This window comes from Crocuta crocuta, unplaced genomic scaffold (assembly GCF_008692635.1).
Source record: "Crocuta crocuta isolate KB4526 unplaced genomic scaffold, BGI_CrCroc_1.0 scaffold24, whole genome shotgun sequence".
Lineage (NCBI taxonomy): Eukaryota > Metazoa > Chordata > Mammalia > Carnivora > Hyaenidae > Crocuta > Crocuta crocuta.
In genome coordinates, this window is record NW_027530974.1 from 1,526,647 (window position 1) to 1,552,408 (window position 25,762).

At 39.8% G+C, this 25,762-nt stretch overlaps 1 protein-coding gene and 1 long non-coding RNA gene across 2 annotated transcripts in view; one reads left to right on the forward strand and one right to left on the reverse strand.

Annotated features, from left to right (window-relative positions):
* On the forward strand, positions 1–25,215 carry LOC144236417 (uncharacterized). Its single transcript, XR_013336533.1, has 4 exons — positions 1–49; positions 475–751; positions 2,674–2,809; positions 24,973–25,215. It is a non-coding gene; the product is annotated as an uncharacterized LOC144236417 (long non-coding RNA).
* Positions 1–25,762, reverse strand: part of MYLK4 (myosin light chain kinase family member 4) — a 77,869-nt gene that overhangs the window by 24,791 nt on the left and 27,316 nt on the right. The window lies entirely within an intron of this gene.

The following is a 25,762-nucleotide window of genomic DNA, read 5'->3' on the forward strand; positions in this document are numbered from 1 at the left end:
GGGCTTTTCATCTCACTGCTTGTGGAGACGCTGAGATTAACACTTTTTGGTAAGCTTAACCTAGTGCCTAGAAATACAAAAACAAAATTTTAACAATTTACAGACTTTGTTAAACTTTTTTTTAAGTTTATTTATTTATTTTGAGAGAAAGGGAGTGGAAAAAGGCAGAGAGAGAGAGAGAGAATCTCAAGCAGGCTCTGCCCTACATGGGGCTCGAATGCACAAACCGTGAGATCATGACCTGAGCTGAAACCAAGAGTCAGATGCTTAACTGACTGAGCCACCCAGGCGCCCCAACTTTGCTAAACTTTGATTAGGCTCATTATCAGGGAGAGAGAAAAATAGGGACTAAAAGAAATGCAAAAAGACGAATGAAACATTCAGAAGAAATATCAAAACTACATATCCTTGCTCAAGTATAGAAGATAATTTAGGGATCATTTGTAAAATAAATCTATTTCTTTTCATCTTCAGGGCACACCCAAATTCTTATACTAAATGAGAAAACTTCCTAAAGTCCTTGAATGTTAAAAAAGGAATGTTCACAAAGCAATAACCTGTTTAATGGTCCATGGGAACTGGGGTGGAATAAGGCAGAACAGGATCCAATTGACTGGATCCAGGAATCCGAAGTGTTAACCTCGGCCTCAGAACCTCCCTGTGCTGCTGAGAACATCAAGGATAATCAGTCACCTAAGAAAATAACCCTGCCAGGAAAATTAAAGTCTTCTGATGGATTCATTGTTACATGGTAAGTACTTCATTCAGAAATCAAGTAAATAAAATTCCTCAAAGATATATATCCAAAAAAGTGCCTGAAATTAAAAGTTCATTCAGGAAAGTCTAATTGGACTATCTTTCAGTTGAAAATACATGGGTTATTTTACTTGTACTCGATCTTAAGATGTATTGAGCAGTTATATATAAAGGTGTGCTACCACATTTCACTATCTCCTCTAACAGGAAAAGACTGAATAGGGAATCGCACTGGTCAAATGCACTGTATCAAGTTGTTCCTTATTGACTACAGACTTTTCTTGATTTAAATACACCTTCAGGTTTTCTTACTCCAATAACCCTCTTGTTTTGCCAAGGCCATGCAGGTGTTATGTTCAGTCCTAAACAGGTGTACAAAGGCCAGCAGGTCAGGGAATGGTGGACCCCTAATATCTGCCCCATGATCTCAGGGGCCAGGTTATGGAAGGGAGATACAAATCATTAAAAACATTGGCTCTCCTCCTTTCTTCTATCTAGCCTGCCTTTGTCAATTTTAGAACCAGTTCAAACAAGTTAAGAATCTTCAGCACTTTGATCATATAGATTGTGTTTTTTCCTCATTTTATGCCTGATGGATAAGCTTACCCAAAACATCTTATAAACAGATTCATATGTTTTTATTTCCTTTTCATTGCCACCTTTCTGTCATCCCCAGATAGAAAATGCTGAGCCCTCTCACTTGTAACTGCTCATTTGTCCCACTCAAACTACCAATATGGTTGGCCACACATGCTATCCCCCACCTTCCAGACCCAAACTCCCCTTTGCTCTTACAAGGTCAAAACTTGGAGGGGATTAGGCGTTTCAAAACATTTGATGCCTGGGTCCTGCCCCTAAAGAGGGTGTGGGGCTGGATACTTTTGGGTTTTTTTAATATCCCCTCCTCCCCCAGCTCCACAATCACAGGTACACCCCTCAGTGACTCCAATGCTCTGCAGGTGTTGGGAGGCATTGCCTTGTCTGCTCTAGCTGAGCTTCCCCCTGGGTTTTTTCCCTTGAGTCCTTCTTGCCACCCACACTGCTGTGCCACAGTTTTGAATGATAGTAATAACCCTGGAGATGTGATGTTTCTCTTACTCCCAGATCCTCCCACTCATCAGCAAGGGTCTTTGATCCTCTCCCCGATGGATTATCCAGCAAACCACTGCCTCTTCCTTGCCGACCACCCAGGGACTCATGTGTGGAAATGAGTCTCAGGTAGACTGCCCTGGAGACCACAAAGCTCCCCTCCAAAAGTGATCTCAGGCACATCCAGGGAGAGCAAGCCAAATAAAAAAAAAAAAAAAAAAAAAAAAAAGCCAGCATTTCCAACCACACCTGAAATCCTCTGCCTTGCTTCCTGGTCAGAGTTTAGTAATTGAAAGTGATTTAACTCCTCCACCAAAACAGAGGTGAGCAGAAGAGGAAAGGACTGAGGTTAAGTGGAGAATCACCACTTCACAGGGTGTAGAATTATTTATAGCACTTTACACAAAAGCATATCTGAGAACCATAAATGGTGGCATGCCTCTGCCTTCTTGGGATTCTGCCACCAGAAAAGCAAGCACCTGAGCATTTCAAAAACTGTGCAACAAGGTTACTAAGAAAGTGCACCAGTGTGTGTGTGTGTGTGTGTGTGTGTGTGTGTGTGTGTGAAAGAGAGAGAGAATAACCAATTTCAAATTCAGGTATAAATGGGATTATAGCTCCTTGATGTTCATTTGATTAAAACGAGTCTTACTAAGTTTCCTCTTTTATATAAACTACACAAGACCCAACCTTGGAATGTTTTCACATGAAGTTTACAGTGTTTTTTCATCACCTAATAAAACTCTTCTATTTCTTCCTGCCGCAGACAGTTTTACAAGCATTCGTTTCACATGGTGTTCTCAGTGTGCTTTTTAATTTTTATTTTAGGTTCACTTTTATCACTCCATCTTCTGTCTCCTGTTCTGAGTAAGCAATCTGCATTTTGGTGCAGCCTCTGGCCACAGGCTGGCTCATGGAGGTGGCGTTTGGGGGCAGAGGCTCCCTGGGGCTCCGTGTTCCTCAGGTGAGGTGATGCGTGGTCCCATGGGTTGTTACGGAAGTTCAGAGATCTGAACTTAGATTCATAGAGAAAAACATTTAACTTCCTCATAGTTTGCCTTTCTGTACCTTGCCCCACATGGCAAAATTTTGTGAGCACACTACAAAGTGGCTTTAAAAAGCTGTCTCTGAGAAGCAATGAGAAGCTGCAAAGCTCTTAAAAAGTCTCTGAATTTGGGGTCTGCAATCCAAATTCAGTAGATATAAACTAATCATCCATGACTATCCCCAAACATTTTGTTGTCTAGTCCGTCCTACTCGAAGTAGGTCGGTGGACAGCAGCGACGTGGGAGCTTGTCAGAAATGGAGCTGCTCAGCCCCTCCCTCCACTTATCCAATCAGAACCTGCTCTTTAATCACTCCGCAGGTGATTCCCATGCACACACGAATTTGAGAAGCATTGGCACAGATAACATCCATAATGATTTGGTGTGAAGAAATATGTCACAAAATATTCATCACGGCTGCTTGTATTTGAATCTTTCTTCCATCCATGAAAAGCCAATGTCATACTTGGTTAAGCTCTTGAGGGAGGATCATGGAGACAGCAGGAAGAAACCAACATGCTCAGCTGGTCCAGATGAGGGCTGGACTTGAGGGCAGTGGCCAGTGGAAGTCCAGAACTGTATAGAATATCAGTAAGCTTTGAAGCACCTCGGTGGCTCAGTGGTTAAGACTCCAACTTTGGCTCAGGTCATGATCTCACAGTTTGTGAGCTCGATTTTCACCTTGGGCTCTCTGCTGTCAACATAGAGCCTGGTTCAGATCCTCTGTCCCCGTGTCGCTCTACTCCTCCCCTGCTTGTGCTATCTCTCTCTCTCTCAAAAATAAACATTAAAAAATATTTTAAAAAAATGAATTATCAGTGATCTTTGAAGACTGTTCAGAATATTGACACCGCCCCAGGAGTCCTGTCAGGATCTCAGAAGAGTATGCAAGGCTTGATATCATGTGTCTAGAATGTTCCACTAACCTCTGAGGTCTCTGCCAAACTGAGGCCTCACAGAAAGGCAGCAGTAAGATGTAAAGGTTCTGTTATGGGCTGACTGTGACCCTCCTAAAACCATATATTGAAGCCCTAACTTCTGGTAGCATAGTATTAGGGGGCAGGGCCTTTAGATAATACGTATAGATGACATCATGAGGGTAGGGTCTCTATGATGAAATCAGTGTCTTTAGAAAGAGAGGGTGAGACTAGGGCCTTCCTCTGTCTCTCTGCCATGGGAAGATACAGGAAAAATGCAGCTGTCTGCAAGACACTGAGACGTTTCTCATCAGAACTAGACCATGCTGACATCCTGATCTCATACTTCCAGCCTCCAGAGCTGTGAGAAAGAAATTACTGTGTAAGCCACCCAGTCTGTGGTATTTTGCTACAATCACCTGAACTAAGACAGGTACAAAAGTAAATTCTAGAGAATTTGGAATATATTCTGACCAGTTCCAAAATGAGAAGAACATAGTAAGGATTATTAATAGGAGTGCTATAACTTGGTTGCTATAAAGGGGACTATCAACTTTAAAAGGAACAAAAGTAATTTTATTTAGCCCTGCTCTTGTGAGAGAAAAATTTTAAAGTATGCAGATCATACATAACCTCTGATACCATCTTAAACCCTCAATTTATGGAGAACATAAACACCTTACTGAACTCTTCGTGTTTTATCTCATTCTTTTGTTTATTATATACATATGGGAGAATATTCAGGCAGCACACTAATACCATTACCAATTATTAAAATAGGGAAATAATACTTCCATACTGGTTGGTAAATAGTGGGAGTCCTGAGACTTCCAGGAGCCTCCCTTCCCAACTCCTGACATAAACACCCTCAGGACCCTCATAAGATGCAATAACTTGAGTGTCGATATTTAGCATGGCAGGGACCTATTCCAGTGCAGTCTGTTCTGAAACATAAGTGACCATGGACTCCCAGGTATAAAATTCAGTTCTACGTCAGTAAACATGAATATATTATGAGAGTACTTGGCCACAATAGTAGACTCATGGCCATGTAATTTTTAATATTGGATTAAAAACTTTTAAAATTATCTGTGCTGCCCCTGAGAGCTAATTATTAGTAGGAATTGAAAGGTATGCCTTGACACTCAAGTAAAAAGCAATGGCTGATGAGTCAAAAGAAGGTAGGGGAGTCTCTACTGGCAACAGCTTTGCCCAATTTAGACCTTGGGACAGTGATCCTGAAGTTTACAATCTCCTGTGCCAGAGATTCTTAGTCTGTAGGTCTGGGCTGGAGCCCAAAACCATATTTTAAAAGCTTCGGGAGTGGTTATATTGTAAGTGCTCCAGAGTTCATACTATCAGAAATGTATGAAATTCTTCCTCGTTATTCAAGCCTCTACCTTAAGAAGTTTCCCTTTGTGAATTCTTCCTTGAAACACTCTGGTCCCACATCCTTCTACCAAAAGAAGAGTCAATCTTTCTTCTACCTTTATTGACCATGTATCCATCAGGTATTTATCATACTGTGTTTGCATTATTTGCTTGCAAGCCTGCCTGACTCTGCCTGGATATCTTGGTATCTCTGGCTTCTAACTCAGCATATGGCACATGTGGCAGACAGACACCGATTGATAAATTGATTGGTTAGAAAGTAGGGGTAGGGGCTGATGCTGGGCAATATTTACTGAGCATCTCAACCAGCTATATAAAATGTTTCCTTAAGGGGTCCTATCGCACACCCTTTATAATATCTTCCTCAGTATCAGGCGTTGCTCTCTCACCCTCAGGCTCCTGTGGCACCTAGAAGTTCCCACTTTTATGTAGAGAAACTTGTTGGCCTGAACCTCTAGGAGAAATCTCAGAGTCTTCTTTGAACTTTGTCTAAAGTTTTAAAGGTTCGTGTTACCAGTAACATCTGAGACTCCACACTCAGTTTAGATTATTGAGGTAATTTACCATTTAATTACCTTCTCAATAAATATCTTATATCTAATAAAAATCAGAACATGTACTATAAACATTCATCAAACATTGCTTAATGCATATATTTAAGATCCATTTTTCATATAACTACAGCAATTTTTTAAACATGCTTTAACTCATTAGCACAGAGAGACACTTGATGAATACTTTTTTAAAAAAAGATTTTATTATTCTTAAGTAATCTCTACAAGCAACGTGTGGCTCAAACTTAAAACCCTGAGACAAAGAATGGTATGCTGTACTGACTGAGCCAGCCAATTGCCCCAGGAGACGCTTAATAAATACTTTTGATGCTAGAAATGAAAAAAGGTTAGATGTTGTTATTGCCACATTTTACTTCATTATGATTATAGAACTTAATTTTGCCAGAAGACAAGAGTAAGCAGTAGCCATTTCCTTTGAAATGTCTGATAGAATTTCTTTGTATATCGCCTAACTCAACATTAAAATAGGAGCTAAATAAATGCCTTTGCATTTTACAGCTGAAGCACTCACAATATTTCTAATGGTGATTAAGTAGTGTAAGGCCACAAGTCTAAATGTCTAAACCAAACTGACTCCATGACAGGCTTTAAGTTTCCCCTCTAAACTAGAAGGCCTGAGTTTCGGCTTCCCCGAAACTATCAGGCAGTTACACATTGCCCAAGGCAGGAGAAACCACCCTTGCAACACCCAATCAGGAAAGGCCAGCGACCACCCTCCACATTGTTAAGGGAGAGGCCTGGAGATAGAAACGATAGATAGGACCCTGTTACCTAATGTTAAAGTTAACCCGTTAGTCGCCGAACAAGACCCTAGGCTCGCTCTGTAATTGGTTGACTTTAAAGGTACTCTAAATGTTGTAATTGGATCCCGCCAAAAGTAACGAATACTCTAGACAATGTGTATGGTCAAACCCGCTGTCAACGATGTTGAATAATTATGATTGGATCACTGTTCCCATGTCACAACTTCTATAACTCCCCCATCTCAAACCCCATAAAAACCCTACTCTGCCCTTGTTCGGGGCTCTCAGCATGGATTCATGCCCTGGTGAAGTCTGTGAGCCCGAGCTCAAGCCTGTAATAAAGCCCTTTGCCTTTGCATGCGTGACTCGGTCTCCCTGGTGGTCTCTGGTCGGTGAGGATACTGCGATCTGGGTATAACAATAGCAGGTCTAATTATACATCACATCCAGTACTCTGATGTCCCTTTAGCTCTAAAGCTCTATGATGCCACAGAATTGAGAACAAAGCTTGGCACAGTTAAAGAGCACACTCTGAAACTTCAGATGCTGATGAGAGACTGCTTCTCGGGTGCTTTCCCAAGTAGCTTCACTCTCAGCATCTGTTTTCTGTTGTGGTGATGATTTAGTATTAGCCAGAACCCTAAGTAAAAGTGTCTTTATGGCAGATCATGGAATGTAATTAATGTGTGTTTGTTTGCATTGTGCTGTTTATTTAGGTCTACATTTCTCCAGTTCTCTCCCAAAAAGCAGGTGAGGGCTTTGCTTCAACAGCATTAGGCATGGTCAACATGGAAGGAGCTCTCTTGGGGGTTTTATCAACAAGCTTTCCAATTTGCCCCTTGCTAACAAGGAGAAGGGAGGGCAATGAGAGTAGTGCCCCAGTTCTACTGTGTATTCTTAGTTTTTTAAAAAATATTTTTTAATTTATTTCTAGGAGAGAGAGAGAGAGAGACAGCGTGAGCAGGGGAGGGTCAGAGAGAGAGGGAGATTATAGACTCTGAAATTGGCTCCAGGCTCTGAGCTGGCAGTCAGCACAGAGCCCGACGCGGGGCTCGAACCCACGAACCGCGAGATCATGACCTAAGCGAAAGTCGGACGCTTAACCGACTAAGCCACCCAGGTGCCCCTCTACTGTGTACTCTTGAGCACTGCTCCAAGGTAGTAACAAGGGATGTGGGGATGGGTTTCTAAGACATGCCCTCCAGTTCCCTTTCAAATTCATGGTCTCAAGCAGCTTTGTCAGTGAACCCTCCTCCCTATTTAAATAGGGAGCTTCATTTGCTGATTCAGATGACAATGTTCTTACTCTCAAAAGTAAGGATTACTATTTCAATAAACAAAAGGCAAAACAAAGCAAAAAAAGGGGGGGCAGTTTTTTGTTGTGGAAATCAGTTATTTATTGGCCACGATGGCTGATGGCAGGGTGAAAAGGAATCTGAAAAACCACCTTAGATTTAACATCATAGATTTAAATTAGATTTTAGAAAGAAATTAAGATAACAGAAGGAGTTTGCCTCACAATCCACTTGGTTAGAGACATAACTGTTTTGTATTCTCAGCTGCACCATTTACCCCCCCCAACACACACACAAAGACAATATCCTAAGTGTTCCAAGTAAGACAACAAAATAGAAAACTTACCAAATCATAAAATCCATTGTGAATTTGGAGAGACCTTAAGGAGCATTGTGATATGTGTTATGGACACCTAACTCTCAATTGGAGACAGGAAGCCATGAAGGGAGAGCTGTCACCCACACCCGACTCATTGCAAGTCCAGCAAGAAGAAGGAAGATTTCCTCTCAACCTGGCAACTGCCTCACCTGCAGCCAATAGGAGGTCACCACCACTTCTTCTAAACTTCCTCCTCTCAACAAAAGGACACTCTCCTGCTTTGTTCTTTGTACTTACCGTGAACTTGAAAAAACTACTCTCCAGGCTGAAAATGAATCTCTCTGTCCTGACTGACATTGCAGCTATACACTTCAGATGCCCAACCTCACTACTATTATTTTCTTCACGTTTTTTAATTTATTGTTATTTATATTTTAGTTAATATATAAGACAATATTGGTTTCAGAAGTAAAATTCAGTGATTCACAACCTCACTACCATTAAACAGCCCCTACCTCAGAGTACTAAAGCAGTTCAAATAGTGAAGGTCTCCAATAAACCTCAGTGGTTCCCTTTTGCTTAGACCCTCAGACATATACCTACCCTTTTCTCCTTAGTTCCTCTACCATATTATTTAATTTGGGCCAAGATTTTTAAAAAATATATCATGCTTGAAGTTCTTTCTCCTGAAAAGGAGAAATAGTTCTAGAATTTCAGCAACCAAAATAGCCAACTAGGTAAATCGTATGACCCTCAGTATGTTTTATTTGCTCTGTCCCTGATGGCCCCTAGAGCTAATTCCAAGGACGATAACCATTTGTCCCCTTTGGATTAGCTACCATCCTCCTTACGGGTAAACCCTCAGGTGATATTGACAGAATCCACAGTGTACCTCTTACTAAGATCCAAATAGACCCCCCAAAACCTCGCCTCATAATTAATACACTGTAACTAAAGAAGCCCTTCAAGGCATTAAGCAATAAAAAAAAAGACCATAAGGGTCAGGGACCCATTATCCCTTTTTGGCTAGGAGTTTTAGCAACCCTGGTAACTATTCCTGCAACACTTGAATTTTACCTGTGAAGAAACCAAATGGCCACAGATAGAAGATTGTCCAGGGCTTCCAAGCCATAAACAATATTATCATCCCTCACCATTCTGTTGTCCCCAACTCTCACACTTTATTAACCTACAACCCTACTGAGAGCAATTTTTTCATGATTGATTTATGTAGTGCTTTCTTTAGTCTTGCAGTAGATAAAGCTAGTCAATATCTTCTTGCTTTTACTTGGGAAGGATAGCAAAGCTATTGGGCAGTAATGCCAGAGTTTTACAGAAAGTCCTTCTTATTTCTCACAAACATTAAAGGCTGATATCAAGTTCCCTGGAGACTCCCTGTAAAGGCTAATACAATATGTGGATGACTTCTCAGCTTCCTTTCCCAAGCCCCCTCACAAGAAGATAGCATCCATGTGCTAAAACTTCTAGCCAAAAAGGGATACAGCATCTCTAAGGAGACGTTACAATTTGTTCAAACTCAAGTTCAATATTTAAGACAAATAATCTCAGAACAAGGACTACCTTTGGATCCAGAGGGTTTTCATGGCTTCCTGAACTTCCCAAAGCCTCAAACCAAATGTCAACTGTGAGATTTTCTTGAATTAACACATTATTATTGCAACTGTATCCCAAACTTCTCCTTATGACCAAACCTTTATACACCTGACCCTATCATCTAGGAAGATCCAGATAACATGACTTTCCAATGTTAAAAAAAGTTTAATAAAGCCCCCTTGCTCTTGAACATCTAAATTATCAGCTCCTTTTCTTCCTTTTGGCATATAAGAAAGAAGGAAAGGAAATGCCTTGGGATACTCACCCAAAACCATGGGGATTGCCACCAAGCCGTAGGACCCCGAACAACTAGATCCTGCAGCCTAGGGATATACCTTCCCCGTGCCTCAGAGCTTCACCTGTTATTTACTGCCTTTTTCATAAAGGCCACTGAGAAAATAGTCTTCGGATCCCCTTAAACCACTTCTGTGTTGTCAAAGCTCTCCTTAACTTTCATCACACTAAGTGTCTTTCAATAGGCCATCTCACTTCCTATGAAATGCTACTGTGAACCAACCCTTATATTACTTTTGCCTGCTGCCACTCTTCTCACTTCCTCTACCAATTAAACTACCCACAACTGCTTAATACTAACAGATCACCTTCTGACCCATGTGATGACTTATAGGAAACTTCTTTGGATAACAGTTGACTTTTCATCGTTCACTGATGGTTCTTAGTTAAAGATGAAAATGGCAAATATTGTGTTGGATATGCAACATCAACTCCTTTTGAAGTAACTGAAGCAGCACCCTTGCTTTTGGCTACTTCAGCCCAACAGGAACTATAAGCACACACATGGCCCTATATTCCCACCAAAGGCAAATCTGCCAACATTTACACCAACACTATATATGACTTGGAAGTGGCTCACAATTTTGGAATGTTATGGAAACAGTGTGGCTTCCTTACTTCTGGTGAAGATAAAATTAAAAGCAGTCTTTACATTCAAGAATTACTGGATGCTATACTCTTACCTGTTACTTCGGCTGTTATTAAAATCCTGGGGCATTATAAACTTGACTTTCTGGAAGCTAAAGGAAATCATCTCACTGACATTTCCATTTAAAAACACTACCCTCAAAGGGTCCAGAAGTCAAATCTCTATCGTGGTCCAAAGGAACTCACCTCCAGATGATAATTTGGAGAAACTGACTAGAGACACCCAACAGTAAAACAGTATTGGCAATCAAATGGTTGTTAGTATGAAAAGAGGAGAAACTTGTTGTTTGGACCAAATACAAACCTGGTCCTACCAGAAATACTAAAGTTCCCACTATTGACCAACATGCATTGAACCACTGGTCTAAAGATAGAATCATGTTCATAAGTCAATAGTTGTAGGGAAATACCAACAAGACTGCAAAAAGTACCTACTTTGCTTTCCCCATGTGCCAGAAATACAATCCAGGGAAGCCTGTCGACACTATTCCTGGACGCTTTAAATTGCCTAACGGGCCATTCAAATTTTGGCAAATGGACTTTATTCAGCTACCCCCACCTCATGGATATAAATAGGTCTTGGTAATGATTTGTATGTTTTCCCACAGGACAAAGCCCTTCCATGTAGACAAGCTACTGTCTTTCTTTAGCAGCTAAAATCCTGTCAGAATAAAACCATCCCTTCCTGGGAAATGCCTCTTGAGCTCCATAGCAACTGACGAACCCATTCTATTGGTCAAATATTATGGCAAGTCTGTGCTGTTTGGCCAGTTCTATAGCATTTTTACTTTATCATCCTCAGTCTTCAAGGCTAGTCAAAGGAATCAAAATAAATTGGAACACTTTATGGAAACCCTCCAAATACCTTGGCCAAAAGTATTGCCATTGGGCCTTCTAAATCTCAGATCCACCCTCTTTGAAACTTGTAAACTTTCACACTTTGAGACAAATACTGGGTGCCTCATGCATCTAGCTTTTCCTTTTTCTGACCTGCATGTAATAAAGAAGACATATGTTAGTGTTGCAAAGCTCTAATTACATCCCTTAAAAATAATCAGACTCCAGTAGGGTAATCTTTTCACAGCACACTCCCGAGAGACAAAGACATCAAACACCACACTCTGCAACCTAGGAATTTCACTTATAGGAAAAGACATCTCCAAAAAACCTCTTTCCAATCACGCTGGAAAGGCCCTTATCAAGTGTTACTAACCAATCCTTGGGCCATCAAACTGCAAGGAGTTGATTCTTGGATCAATGTGCTTCATCTAAAGAAAGCCCCGACTAGAACTACACACCAGCTGGTGACTTCAAATTAAAGATTTTCAGGAACTGAAGCAGACAGCTTTCCCAAGATGACAGGATCAGGCCTGTATATTCTCTCCTTTCTGCTTTTTCTCACCTTGTTTTTTCCTTCTCTGTTCTGGAATGACAATGCCCTTGCTTTCATTTCCTAATCCATTGCAAAAGGAGGAAACTTCTGATTGTTGGGAAAACTCTGATCTTGCCATGACAGACATGATCCTTTAGTCTTCCCCATTGCAAACTTTTCCTTCATTTCCAATGTGACTCCTAATTATATCTGCACCCCTCCAGGTTTTTCTCACCGAGTCAAACTTCAGCAACCAGGTTCTCCTGTACCTTGCGTTAACCTCTCCCATTATAACTCCCAATGCAACTAACTGTACCTATTCCACCCATACAGCTTCCCATTTTCACTACTACTTCAGGTCTGTGTGCTGTTACAAAAGAACTTCCCTCTGTACGGCCATCAAGAATAAAGTCCAAAGAAAAGGATGGTTTCTCCCTAATCATTCCCCAAACAGCACTGACCCTTGACTTGGAAGAACTAGTCAAATAATCCCAAGTAATGGCACTATTAATAATCAAGCCCCAATAGGAATTTTATGTGCACTGCCTGGTTTAATCGTTTAGTGTGGTGAATGGGCTTCCAAATGGGCCTATGAATGTGCTGGCAGATTGGATTCTAACTGTTCCTGTGGACATCCACAATAAATTGGAAGCCTCCCATGGTCCTCCATTGGTCTTTTCCATTAAGCTTTTATCACCACCTCGAATGGGAACTCACAGGAGATATACATTGACTCTGAATTTGCCTCCTTTGGAAGGGCACTTATCCCTTCTGTGAGTGTTCATGCCAATGAACAAACGATTAGAAATCTCTCTCTGGAATTGGGAAAAGTTACTGTTTCTACCACTATGGCAATAGCAGGCCAACAGTGATCACTTATCTCCTATGTTAAAGTAGTTTTAAAAATTGCATAGCCCTTGATTACCTACTTGCTGAAGAGGGAGGCATTCGTGTGATAATAAATATGACCTGTTGCACATGGATAAATTCCTCCAATTACATAATATTAGGGGAATAAGCACATTGGCCACAAAAAATTCCACTTGGTGATCTATGGTCCTTTGATCTCTTTAACAGGTTTGGGGTTCTGGTTTAGGACTATAATACAAGCTAGGGTCACTGTTCTGATCATCTATTTTGTGTAAACATTGTTAAAACTTTGTACCTGTTGCCTGTTGAAACTTTGTAGAAACAAAGTACCCAATACAGTGATGCTGACGCCCTGCTTCAAGATGGTCTCCAATACTTACAATTTTGATAAGTTGTAGACCTTAAATGGGAAATGTCAGAAAGCTCTCCCTCCCCACCCTTGCTTGTTATCCAAATATGGCCTCAGTGTCTTCCAGTCTGTATACTTTCCCTCCAGCATGGGATATGACATCCAGAAAAGGTCCTTCCTGACACCAAAGGACAAAAACGATTCCAATAAGGAATAGATGGATCCAGAGAAAGATCTTTATCAAAAGGGGGAAATATGGAAATGTATTAAGGAAAACCTAACTCAAAATTGGAGCCAGGAGACCAGGAAAGGGTCGATTCTCATGCTCATGGCCCTTGTCACAGCTTGCAAGATCCAGCAAGAGGAAGGAAGATTTCCTCCCCGCTGGCAACAGCAAGCTGCCCTCACCTGCAGCTATGAAGGGCCACCACCACTTCAATTGCCTGTAACCAATGAAAAGCTGCCACCACTTCAAACTCATCTTTCTCCAATGAACTTTTGTTCAAAACAGCCCCTCCTAACTTCCTCCTTTTCTCTATGAAGAGGCACTTTTTTCCTTTGTTCTCTGGACTTGTCTATGGTTTGCCACAGTTTGCTTGTCCTGAATTGCAATTCTTCTGCTTTTCCCAAATAAACTAGAATTTTATGGCTGAATAATTTACCTTACTCTTTTAAAAGATTGACAACATGTAGCGCAATCAGCTCAACTAGAGATGATAAATATGATTCTACCCAAGTTCACCTAATTATAGGAGATTTTAGTAACGTTAAAATGTTCCTGCTAAAAGGAAAGGTGATTTTTTTTTCCACAACACCTTCATCCTTAAAAATGTAGGGGTGCCTGGGGGGCTCAGTTGGTTAAGCATCTGACTTCAGCTCGGTTCATGATCTTGCAGTTCATGGGTGTGAGCCCTGCATCAGGTTCTGTGCCAACAGCAGGGAGCCTGGAGCCTGCTTCATATTCTAGGTCTCCTCCTCTCTCTGCCCCTCCCCCACTTGTGCTCTGTCTCTCTCAAAAATAAACATTAAAATTTTTTTCAATGTAATAGGACATTATGGCACACAATCTCAGTCTTTATTTTCTCTCATTAAAAATCCACCCACCACCAATACATTTTTTGAATATACACATAGTTCTCAGCATTTCATTTGTTATTATATACCAGTTTTCTATGATGTTTAAAAGAAGTAGGCAACTATAGATTATGTTAGGTATTGGCATAAGCACTAATCTACATTTTCTTATTGGTTTGCTATCATGAGAAGTATATAGTCAGGATAAGTAAGCTTTAAAGGATTACTTTTGTTTGGAGGAAAAAATCTCTCTCAAATAAGACATAATAATGGATAGGATTAAGAAAACTCTATTAGCACCTGCAGTAACTATCTCAAGAGAATCTTCAGCCTTAGACTAGACATCCCCTGAGAATGGGGACAGGCCATTCTTTCCTTTGCTTGTGAAGAGTTCCCCTTGGAATTCTTTGTGAGGGGAGAGGAGAGCACTATTATGCATGCCATGTATTTCCATAGGAAGCAAAAAACAATTGCAGACTTGCTCTTCTACCTTCCTGGAGACTGTAGGCTGGACTACACCCAGATAACAATAAATACATAAATAAATGCCTATGATGAGGTGACAGCTGGTCTCTGCAGCAGAAATGCATAATCACTGGTGTAAAGTTCAAGTGTAGGTATTCCAAGAACAGGATGAAAGTCTGTTTTCAGTTAGGAACCTCGTATAAAAGTATGCTCCATCTGTGTTTACTATATGCAGCTGCACCTCTCTCCAAGGGCTTAATGAACTTTTTCTTCTTTGTGAACACTGACTTACACTCAAATGTAACAACCTTGAGTAATTATCAGGAGCAAAACACTTGTGTGAGACAACATAGGCCAATATATGTGTGCTCTTCCCCCATTCACTGATGGTACTACATACTTTATATTCACGTACCCAGCTATATAATCAGATTCCAGAAAATAAATCTAAACTGTGAAATGAGAAACAGCTAAAAGAAAAAAAATAGAAGTAACTTTTTCCAACTATTCTGATCAAATCTCATTATGTTCATGCATTAAAATTTAGGCAATAGTCTAAATATACTTGAATTTCACATTTAATGAGATCAGTTCAATTTGGCATTTAACAATCACTGTAAAATTTTTCATTTTGATTTAATTCAGTTACAACCAATATAGTTTTCAAACTGACCTCATTACTGGTGGAATACATTTACACAAATATATAATGTACCAGCAATATCGGTCAACTCTGAACATGAAAAGTTCTTTGCATGCTATTAACTTTGCTTGTTCATTTTCTGTTCACTCCCACAAAATTACTCGTATTGGCACCAACTTTTCCTATCTAACAGAGAAGTAGTGTTATTTAAAAATAAGTAAGTTCCAGGTAGATGTTATAATACTGTTAAGTATATTTTATGAATTTTAGTTACAGAATCACCTCAAAATTTTCTCTACTAAAAGCTGTTACAATAAATGTCAAAGTCAAATGCAGTTTTTCCTTTGAATTTTAAAGAGAATTAACCAGAGGAGAATTACAACTCCTATGAAAATCCACGTTCCATAAAATGGAGACTCACCTGCAAAAAATCCTCAATTCAAAATCCTAAATCTGTATTTTTTCAAGTGGTTAAATAACTAAGTCTAGTTTATTATATAATAATGAAATGATTTTAATGAAATAGCATACCATTCATATACAGTTCATAATCATCCATATTTTTATTAAATACTGATTTAACCAAATTAATGTCTGCAGAGTGTACATAGCCTTTCCCCCTAGATGATCTAATATCATTATTAAAACTTAAAAATAGGAATTGTGACAGAATTAATCCTTCCCTAGTATCTAAATGTTTTATTTTTATAATTAACAATGTTAAAATAAGTTCCCTTCCTAAGTTCAAGTTCTAATCAAACACCAGCTCCAAACTAGAACCTGAAAAAGTTAACAGTGAATATATAAACATACTTGTGCTTAGAAATAATAGAAGTGTATGCTTATGATTGATATTCCTGGATGAAAACTCCATTTTTAAAAATTTGCCTTTAAGCATTATATTTTCATACATTCTCCTTCAATGGTTTTGTGGATCATTTTTCAGACAATATGAAAGAGTTGACTTCTACTTATCATAGTTTAACTTCAAATACTTGCCATATAATGTAGACTTTATTGTCATAAATTTTGGCTGTGGGGGGGAAAATCATGGCTCACCTTTCCATTTCCTCCGCTAACACAACAGAAGGAATTATCCAATCTCAAAAAGTATCCCTGCTTTGACCTAAGCCACTAGTCTCATTAGCTTTAGGGAGCCCATGGGTAAATTGGCTACTCCTCACCTACTTAGGGATTCTGGCAGCTCTCAGCTTCTCACGGGTTGTTGTTTTGTTTATGCCCAGGACTATATGTTCCAGTCCACTTAATCTTTTGGCTTGTTACTTTGTACTCCAACTCATAACCACAAGTTCTGGTTTCCTCCCCCATGGTTCCCCCCCCNCTACAGTCTTTATTTTATAGGAAGTCCTGGGTTCACCTTCTGGCTTCTATGCCTCTGTATATTTTCCTACATAGCACATAACCTTGAAAACACTATCTGGTTTCTTTCTAAATGAGCAACTCTCATATGGCACTTTTAAAAATATCTTAAAACCTTAATATCTCTCAGTAAGCCATGTACCTATCATATTCCTGATGGTTCCTGTTCTCTTAGAAGATCCTTTGGTTTCTTCAGCTTAGACCTCCCATTAATGGTACCCATTCGTTATGCATAATCAGAAACTGATATCTGTGTGACATTTCTTCCTACTTTGGCCTTCATAACACTCTACCGGTCTTTTCATCTACTGGTGTATTTGACATCTAAAATAAAAACTGTCTTAAGGAACAGCAGGGAGGTCCAGGTGGCCTAGTGATTCTTACTTTACGGCAAACCTATGGATCAACAGCTCACTTGAAATGGAGGTAAATTGTACACTTGTAAGTCAGGAGAACAATTAACACCAATAGAATCACCTGGAGAGTCTTTTGAAAAATAGCAATACTGGTTTCTCATTCCAGATTAATTGTATTCAAGACTCTCGAGTGGGGCCCACGCTTTGATATTTTCTAAAAGCTTACAGTTGTCAGATTTAGCAAATGAAAACATAGGTGCCCAGTTAAATTTAACTTTGTGGAAAGTGAATTCTGTTGCCCCATTCAAGACTCCTCTTTTAGATTTGGTTAACTTGGGTTTAATCCACCACACTTCAGTAGTATGTGTTGCAGACATGCTGGGATTTCACAACAGAGAAGTAAACAAGATATTGTCCCTGTCCTCAAAAGAACACTCCAGAAGTGAAATAAAATCTTCCCTACTTGAAACTATATTTCACTAAATAAGAAATAAGTTTTAAAAAATATTTACCTAAATAGTAATTGATCCTGTCGACATTTCTGTTCATAAGAAAAGTCCCTTTGGAGCAACACTTACAGGAAAATGACTCTTTAAATAGAGTTATCAAAAGTACATTCTTAAAAATAAACTTTTAAACACTGGGTTAATGCTCCCCTCATCTATAGGTTTTTCTAACACTGAAAGGCAATTCCAGTGTTAAATGATGCCTCCCTCCTGCAGGCTACTTTCAACTTTGGTGCTGTTAGAAGTTCTCAAGCCATGTGGTTCCTTAGAAGATTTGAAGCACATTTTTTAGTATTTTTTTAAATTGGTGTTTAAAATGTTGAACAGAATGAAATCAAGGGACAAAGGGCTGAGTATTTTATAATAGTATCACAGCTGGTATCTTACAGCATAACAAATAATTTGTTACTAACAATGTCCTAGGTATGGAAATCTGTAAGCCTTTTATTTTTCAAATCAGAGTAGTAAGTTTATTCTCATATCTTGCATTAACTCATCTCCAGGTGTTGATGTAATTAACCACAACATCATCCACTTTACATGCCTCTGAATTTTTCACAAGACATGGTAAGAAACTCAATTGCAGGAATTTACCTAAATCATGGCATTTCCATACCAGCTAGTCTAGTAACCCAGGAGAAAAACGAATAAAACGAGTTTTGCATGACATTTTCTTGATGAATGCAAGTTACAGGTTTTCGTTAGTGTTTTGATATGTTAGCAAACCCCTGCTTTCACCCCCAGATGGTACTATATACCAAATATTCTTTGCTACGAGTTACTCCCAAATGTTCTCTTCCATATGTCTCAGTAAAGATGAAATAAAATGAGAGGGGAGAGACTCTTTTTATTTTCAAACTGCATTTTAGTATGATGCAGAAAGAAAGTTTTCTGGTTGTCATGCATGAGATTTTCTGTGGGGGATCAGCCCCATGGAATGAACATAACTGGGTATATAAGCTTTACTAGGGTGATACTCTCTGAGAAGCTATGAGGTGCAAAGATGCTTTGGAATGGCATTTGAGACAGGCATTCAACACGTAACATTATCCACTAATTAAAAACATTTTTGAAGTAATGCGTGAAGTTGAATATCTTTGGTTTAAAAACAAATAAGGCAAAATTTAAGGCATATAATGTTAAAGTAGGCTCGGAAGATTTTGTTACAGAGAGCAAGATACCAACATACTGTTTCTCACAGTAACTAATGCTCTTCCGTCCAAACATAGTATCCTTGATAAAAAGTGCTTCTGGGGATGCCTGGGTGGTTCAGTCCTTTGGGCGTCCAACTTCAGCTCAGGTCATGATCTCACGATCTGTGGGTTTGGCCCCTCATCAAGTTCTGTGCTGACAGACAGCTCAGAGCCTGGAGCCTGCTTCATATTCTGTATCTCCCTCTCTCTGCCCCTCCCCCGCTCACATGTCTGTCTCTCTCTCTCTCAAAAGTAAATAAACGTTAAAAAAAATTTAAGGTGCTTCTGTGCCAATATAATACCAACATAAATAATAAAAGTAAAGATTATATATTATGAACAGAAATAAGTATCAGAATACATATCAGAATCGGCCATTATGAAGTAAGCTTTTCCATCTTTTTTTAGTTTCTTTTAAATGTTTATTTATTTTTAAGAAAGCGAGACAGAGCGTAAGTGGAGGAGGGATAGAATCTGAAGCAAGCCCTAGGCTCTGAACTGTCAGCAGAAGGCCCAATGTGGGGCTCAAATTCACAAACGGTGAGATCATGAACGGAGCTGAAGTTGGATGCATAACCATATGAGCCACCCAGACACCCTGCATCTTTTCTTTTAAAGCAGAAGAGGGACTGCTGTTAACTGGTTTATTTAAAAAAACCATCACCATATTCACATCTAAGACTCACCGTAATCTAAAACCAGCAAGCACTGATACTACTTCCCCTGTAACAACAGCTTCATCATGTTCTGGGGCTCATATTCATCAGAGGCCACCTGAGCTGATGGATGACCTCTGTGGAGAGAAGCCATAAGTCTCAGCTGGTCCCCTTTTGTCTATCAATGGTGTTCACCTGCTGTGTTCATAAGTACTCATGCGCTCTCTCTGACACGTAGGTCGCATCGGTCTCAAGTTGACAAATTCCAGAAGAGGGACCATTTATGCATAGGCTTGCATATTTGCAAATAGCCTCATGAGCTCTGCCCAGACCTGGGTGTCTACTTCAGGCCATTTAAAATCCAGTAGGAAGCCACCAGTTATTCAAAGAATATCATCAGTGATATAAAGCAACAACAACAAAAGCCTAGAATATTCATCAGTCTATGGCATTCATATTTTGAGAAGTTGATTTTAATGATCATGAATGTCATAAGCAATGGTTTCTAAACTTAATTTAAGCATAATTAACCAAACCTGATTTCTAAGGATTTCAAGGAGTACTACGTGGTACCCACTGAGGTGAAGAGGCCCCACTGAGGTATGCTTGTCTTCACTAAGTCAGATTCCTACTCCCTTCACACCAAGACTTTATGGCAAAAGGGCCAGGTGTAAGCTATTCTGCCGTTGCTCAACAGAGTACCTTGCTTCAAGTCATAAAAAGTCCTGAAGAAAACAAGCTATTCAAATCCATGAAATTTTAACTCCTAGATGAGATCATCTCCATCAAAATTGATTATTGGTCTACAGCCTGGATGCTGGGTTCTAGTCCCATTTCTGTTCACCAACTCTGTGCCCTAAACAAAGCATTTAATGTCTCAAAGACTATGTTTCTCTCTGCCAAATGGGCTTACTTTCTACTAGAGTCAAAGACTACCGTGAGACTAAGATACAGTGACAAATGTGGAAGTGTTTTTCGAAAAAGAAAAGCAACAAAAACACTAACTCAATCTAGTCTTCCTCCAACAGGCATTTTCAAGTGTCTGCACAAACTGTGTTCACTCTGAATCCTCCCTCTGCTGCCAAAGGGGAGGTTTCTGTGTGTCTCTTCATCTAGTCTGTCGCCACTGCTGAAATAGAAGGAGTGTCCATGCATGACCCTGACACTTGGAAGAACACTCTCCTTTTTACATAAGAGTTCGCACAAAGCTGCCACTGGCATTATGTTAGAGAGGGGGAGTTCCTCACCCCAAGAGTCAGGACAAGCTTTAACTGTCAGGAATCCCCTGGGGAGGTCACTAAGGACCAGCACAGCCAGGTGGTGCAGGGTTTCCCAGCCAGTACCTTTTAAAGGTCGTATTCCATATTTAGGCCCAAGGATAGGCTTGCAAATGTGCCCTGAGCTACTATTCAATAGAGAATGTTGTGTGTCCTCTTCAAAACACAAATAAGTCATGGCCACTCCCACCAGAACTCAGAATAAAAAATGATTTTTTTAGTGAAAAGTAATAAAAGCCAAAACCACCACGAGATACCACCCATCAGGATGGCTACTATCAAAAGAAAAAAATGGACAAACAAAAACCATTGGTGAGAATGTGGAGAAATTGGAAACCTTGCACCCTGTTGATGGAAATGTAAAATGGTGCAGCTGCTGTGGAAAATAATGTAGCAGTTTCTCAAAAAATTAAGCATAGCGTTATTATATGATCCAGCAATTCCTTTTCTGAGTATATACCAAAATAATTAAAAACAAAGACTCAGAGATATTTGTATATTCATGTTCTCAGCCACATTATTCAAAATAGCCAAAAGGTGGAAGCAATTCAAGGATCCATTTACAGATGAATAGATCAAAAAAACATGGTCTATACAGACAATGGAATATTGTTCAGCCTTAAAAAGGAAGGAAATTCTGACAGAGGCTATAACATGGATGAACCTTGAAAATTTGCTCAGTGAAATAAGCCCATCACAAAAGGACAAATAGTGTATGATTCCATATATGCAAGGTATGTAGAAGAGTCAAATTCATAGAAAGAGAAAATAGATGGGCACCTGGATGGCTCATTGGTTAAGTGTCCAACTTTGATTCAGGTCATGATCTCACAGTTCATGAGTTCAAGCCCCATATCGGGCTCTGTGCTAACAGCTCGAGGCTAGAGCCTGCTTTGGATTCTATGTGTCTCCCTCTCTCTCTGCCCCTCTCCCACTCATGCTCTGTCTGTCTCTGTCTCAAAAATAAATAAAACATTAAAAAAAGAAGAAAGAAATAGAAAATAGAAGGGTGGTTATGGGTAGCGGGGGACTGAAGGACAAGAGAATGGGGAGTTAGTGTTTCATGGGTACAAAGTTTCAGCCTTTCAAGATGAAAAAGTTCTGGAGATGGATAGTGGCACAGCAATATAAATGGACTTAAAAGCCACAGAGCTTGAAAATGGTTAAGATGATATATTTTATGTTATACTTTACCATAATTTTTTAAAGCCATAAAAGCTAATATATGTTTTGCTGTTTGGTAATTTTCTGAGGAGAAAGTAGGCTAACAAGACAATCGTGAACAGAGAAAAGGGCTGTGTTAAGGTGTCCTGACTCCATTAGAGGCCTGGGCACAGGAGATTTTCTGCTAAGGGGGAAAGGAGCATATCCTTCAAGGCATCTGAGTCAAAGCTTTCTGCTGAGCTAGTCCTGCTTTAAGCGCTCAGTCTGTAGGTAAAGATCAAAATCACGAATATGTTGTTCTTCTCTGGTTCACCTTTGCAGAAATTCTTGTTCTCTTTCCATTTCTGCAAGAGGTACATGTTTGCACCATATGGAAAATGAAGACGTTTTCCCTGCCAGAGAAGGAGATGAAACGTTTGCACAGTAGAAAAACTCAGAGCATGTGTGAAACTAAAGTCCCTTGGCAGATCTAAGATTAATGGAACCTTTTTTGCACTAGCCAGGAGCCTATGGTTTGTAATGCATGCCCACTGCCCAGGCTCCCAAGACTCCTGCTGCCATGAATTTTAAAGCCCTTCACACTCTGCCCAGAGGTCTCCATCCCCCAGTTCCTTTTCTCAAAAAAACAAAAACAAAATAAAAAAACACTTCCAGTAAATGCTTCTTTGTAAATGCGAAGAAATGAAAGGGTTCTAAGTGAGCACTGTTGATTAGTGCCATTGCTTAAGCTAGATAATGATCTCTTTCCATATTTCTTTTCTTCTTCCTCAAAGAATTTGAGGTTACTATCATGTGGTTAGAACATTTTAAAATTTGGATTTGGTGCTATGATCAATAATTTCAAATGACATCAATTTGTTATTTTTTTAAATTTATTTATTAGTTTTGAGAGAGTGAGCAGGAAAGGGACGGGGGTGGGGAAGAGAGGATCCAAAGCAGGCTCTGTGCTGACAGCAGAGAGCCCAATGAGGGGCTCAAAATCACAAAACTGTGAGATCATGACCTGGGCCATAGCTGGATGCTCAACCCACTGAGCCACCCAAGTGCCCCAATTGACAACAATTTTTATGGACACTAAGTCTGTGGATGCCTTTTCAAGGCATTATAATAAAAATATCATGAATCACCTCTTCTTTTGTTTTTTTCTTTTTTTTAAAGTTGAAAATAGATTTGTACATACTAGCAAGGATGTGTTTAAGCATGATCCTATTTGGATAAATCTTTAAAGTATTTGTATATATGCTGAAATGTGCATAAAAACTTCTAGAAGAAAGCACAAGAAATGATTAACAGTGTTTACTGCATAGGGATAAACCTGAATTGGGCCCATAGAGTAATCTCTGTCTATTGTAGAGTTTTCTGTACAGTTTGAATTTGTTTTCCCAGTCTGGCATGTGTATATATACATATGTATATGAATATGTACCCATTCATTCAAGATAAAATGTTGGGTATGCTCAGAGGAATAAGACAGAGCCCCTGATAGAAAATTCTTTATAACCTAGTAAAGGGCACTGATAATAAGTACATTATTAAATAATTATCATGTATGTGCTATAATTATTTAAAAACCTGGGTTTAAATCTGACTTGGCCATTTTCTAGCCATGTGATTTTGGATAAACCACTTAATCTTTCTGTGCCTCAATTTTCATCTGGAATAGGATAATAATAGTTGCTACTTCATCAAGTTTTTATGAGCATTAAATGAATGAGCATATGTAAAGCACTTAGGACAGTGCTGGGTTTATGGTAAGCTCTCAATAAACTCCTAATGTTATTATGGGAAAGATGCAAGATAGGTAATACAGCAACCAGCATGGGGAAAAGAGTAACTTCTTCTGTCTGGGTTCAAGGCTTTGAAGTAAAGATGTGGCTTGAATGAGGCCCTAAAAGATAAATAGGTTTTTGCCAGGGGAATAGGAAGAACAGGACACTTCAGGGAAAGAGAATAGTATGAGAAAGGGCAAGGAGGTGTGGCTGTCTGGACAGCAGCCCAAAACAGGCAATGTGAACTCCTGAACTTTCCTTCCAGGAGTGTCTCAAGGAAATGAAAAAGAAAGAGCAACTTTGTTCATTTTTAAAGTCCAGTACGTAATTTGTGTAAAGTCTGACCCTTCATATGGCATTTCAGACTCACTTGTTAAATTGGTTTTTTATAGTCTTTTTGGTAGAAGTTCACACCTGATCAAACATCTGTAAACGAACTAGTATAAAAAATGAAAATCCTGAAATATAAAGCAGATACCTACACAGACCTCCAGAGCACAGACATGCAGAATAGAGTGGGCCTCACACCTCTGCAATCCAATTTACACCTGCTTCTGGGGTCGAGTAATTTCGTATTGGGAAACAGCCTCTTGATGGGTCCGCCTCAGCACCCATTAAATGGTATTCAAGGCAGAGTTCCAGCACATCGTGCTCCCTCAGTTGTCCCCAAATCAGTTTGGACCATGACCTTGCACTCCTCAACTCAAAGTCACTTGGACTGGGCACCTACAGGTGTGAGACTCCGCACTAAGGGGCTTTCTCAATATCTCGGTCAATCCTCACAAAGAGCCTCTGGGAAAACATTTTGATTTCCTTCTTGGAGGGGAAAACTGAGCTTCTGAGAAGTTAATCAATTTGCCCAAGTTCCTGGCCAATAGTTAAGATTTGTATCCACACCTTCTTAATCTACATTCAGTGCTCTTTTCACTATCTGCTGTCTCCTCAGAGAAATGCCCTAAGCTCAGAATGCTAAGATGTCAGCTTCATAGAATCAAAGAGCATTAGAGATGGAAGAAATCCTGTACATCTAGCCCACACACTGAGAACTCCCTTACTGCCCATGATTCCAGATGCACTCTCAGCGTTGTCTATAGCCTGTGTCATCGATTGCTTAGCCAACATCCCTCTCCCGTCTTCTAACAGAGACATGTGCTTAATAATGTGCTACATTCTTTTTTCTTTAATTTTTTAATGTTTTATTTATTTCTAGGAGAGAGAGAGAGCGCGAGCAGGGGAGGGTCAGAGAGAGAGGGAGTCACAGACTGAAACAGGCTCCAGGCTCTGAGCTGGCAGTCAGCACAGAGCCCGACGCGGGGCTCGAACCCACAAACCGCGAGATCATGACCTAAGCGAAAGTTGGACGCTTAACCGACTAAGCCACCCAGGCGCCCCTAATGTGCTGCATTCTTCAGCCCCCTTTGCAAATGGGGTAGCCACTGAGATACAAGCATAAAAGAATAAAAAGCTTGCAAGAAAATTTTTTGCCATTCCATTGCCTGTCTTTCTTCAAGCTTCAAGAAAAGCAGATCTCATGGCAGGAGCTCCAGCAACCACTTTGGGACCATGAAGGAAAGGCCAGAGAATTTCAGAGATCTTGGCTATAAATCAACACCTCTGGGCTTCTTTATTATGACGGTCTAAATCTTTATGTGTTTAATCCACCATAGCTACAACTGTGTTTCTAAAAGCTACATAAAATTCCTAAGTTATAGTGGCTAAAAATTAGCATGAACTGAATGCGTGACTGTTGTTCAAATGCTTGTTTATACTGGTGTGGTTTGTAAAATTCAGACTTACTTGAAAGAATTGCTGAATAAAAATAGCTTTCAGTCATGTATTTTCTCAACAGGAAATAATAGAAGTATAGCTGCTGTTATGAGTCTGAACTTTTTTCTTTTATGTTAATAAGGTTGGAAGTCACTAATCTCATTAAATCCTTAAAGTGACTTTGTAAGGCCACTTGGGGTTCTCTGTGCACCGTTCCACCTGCATCACTGTGG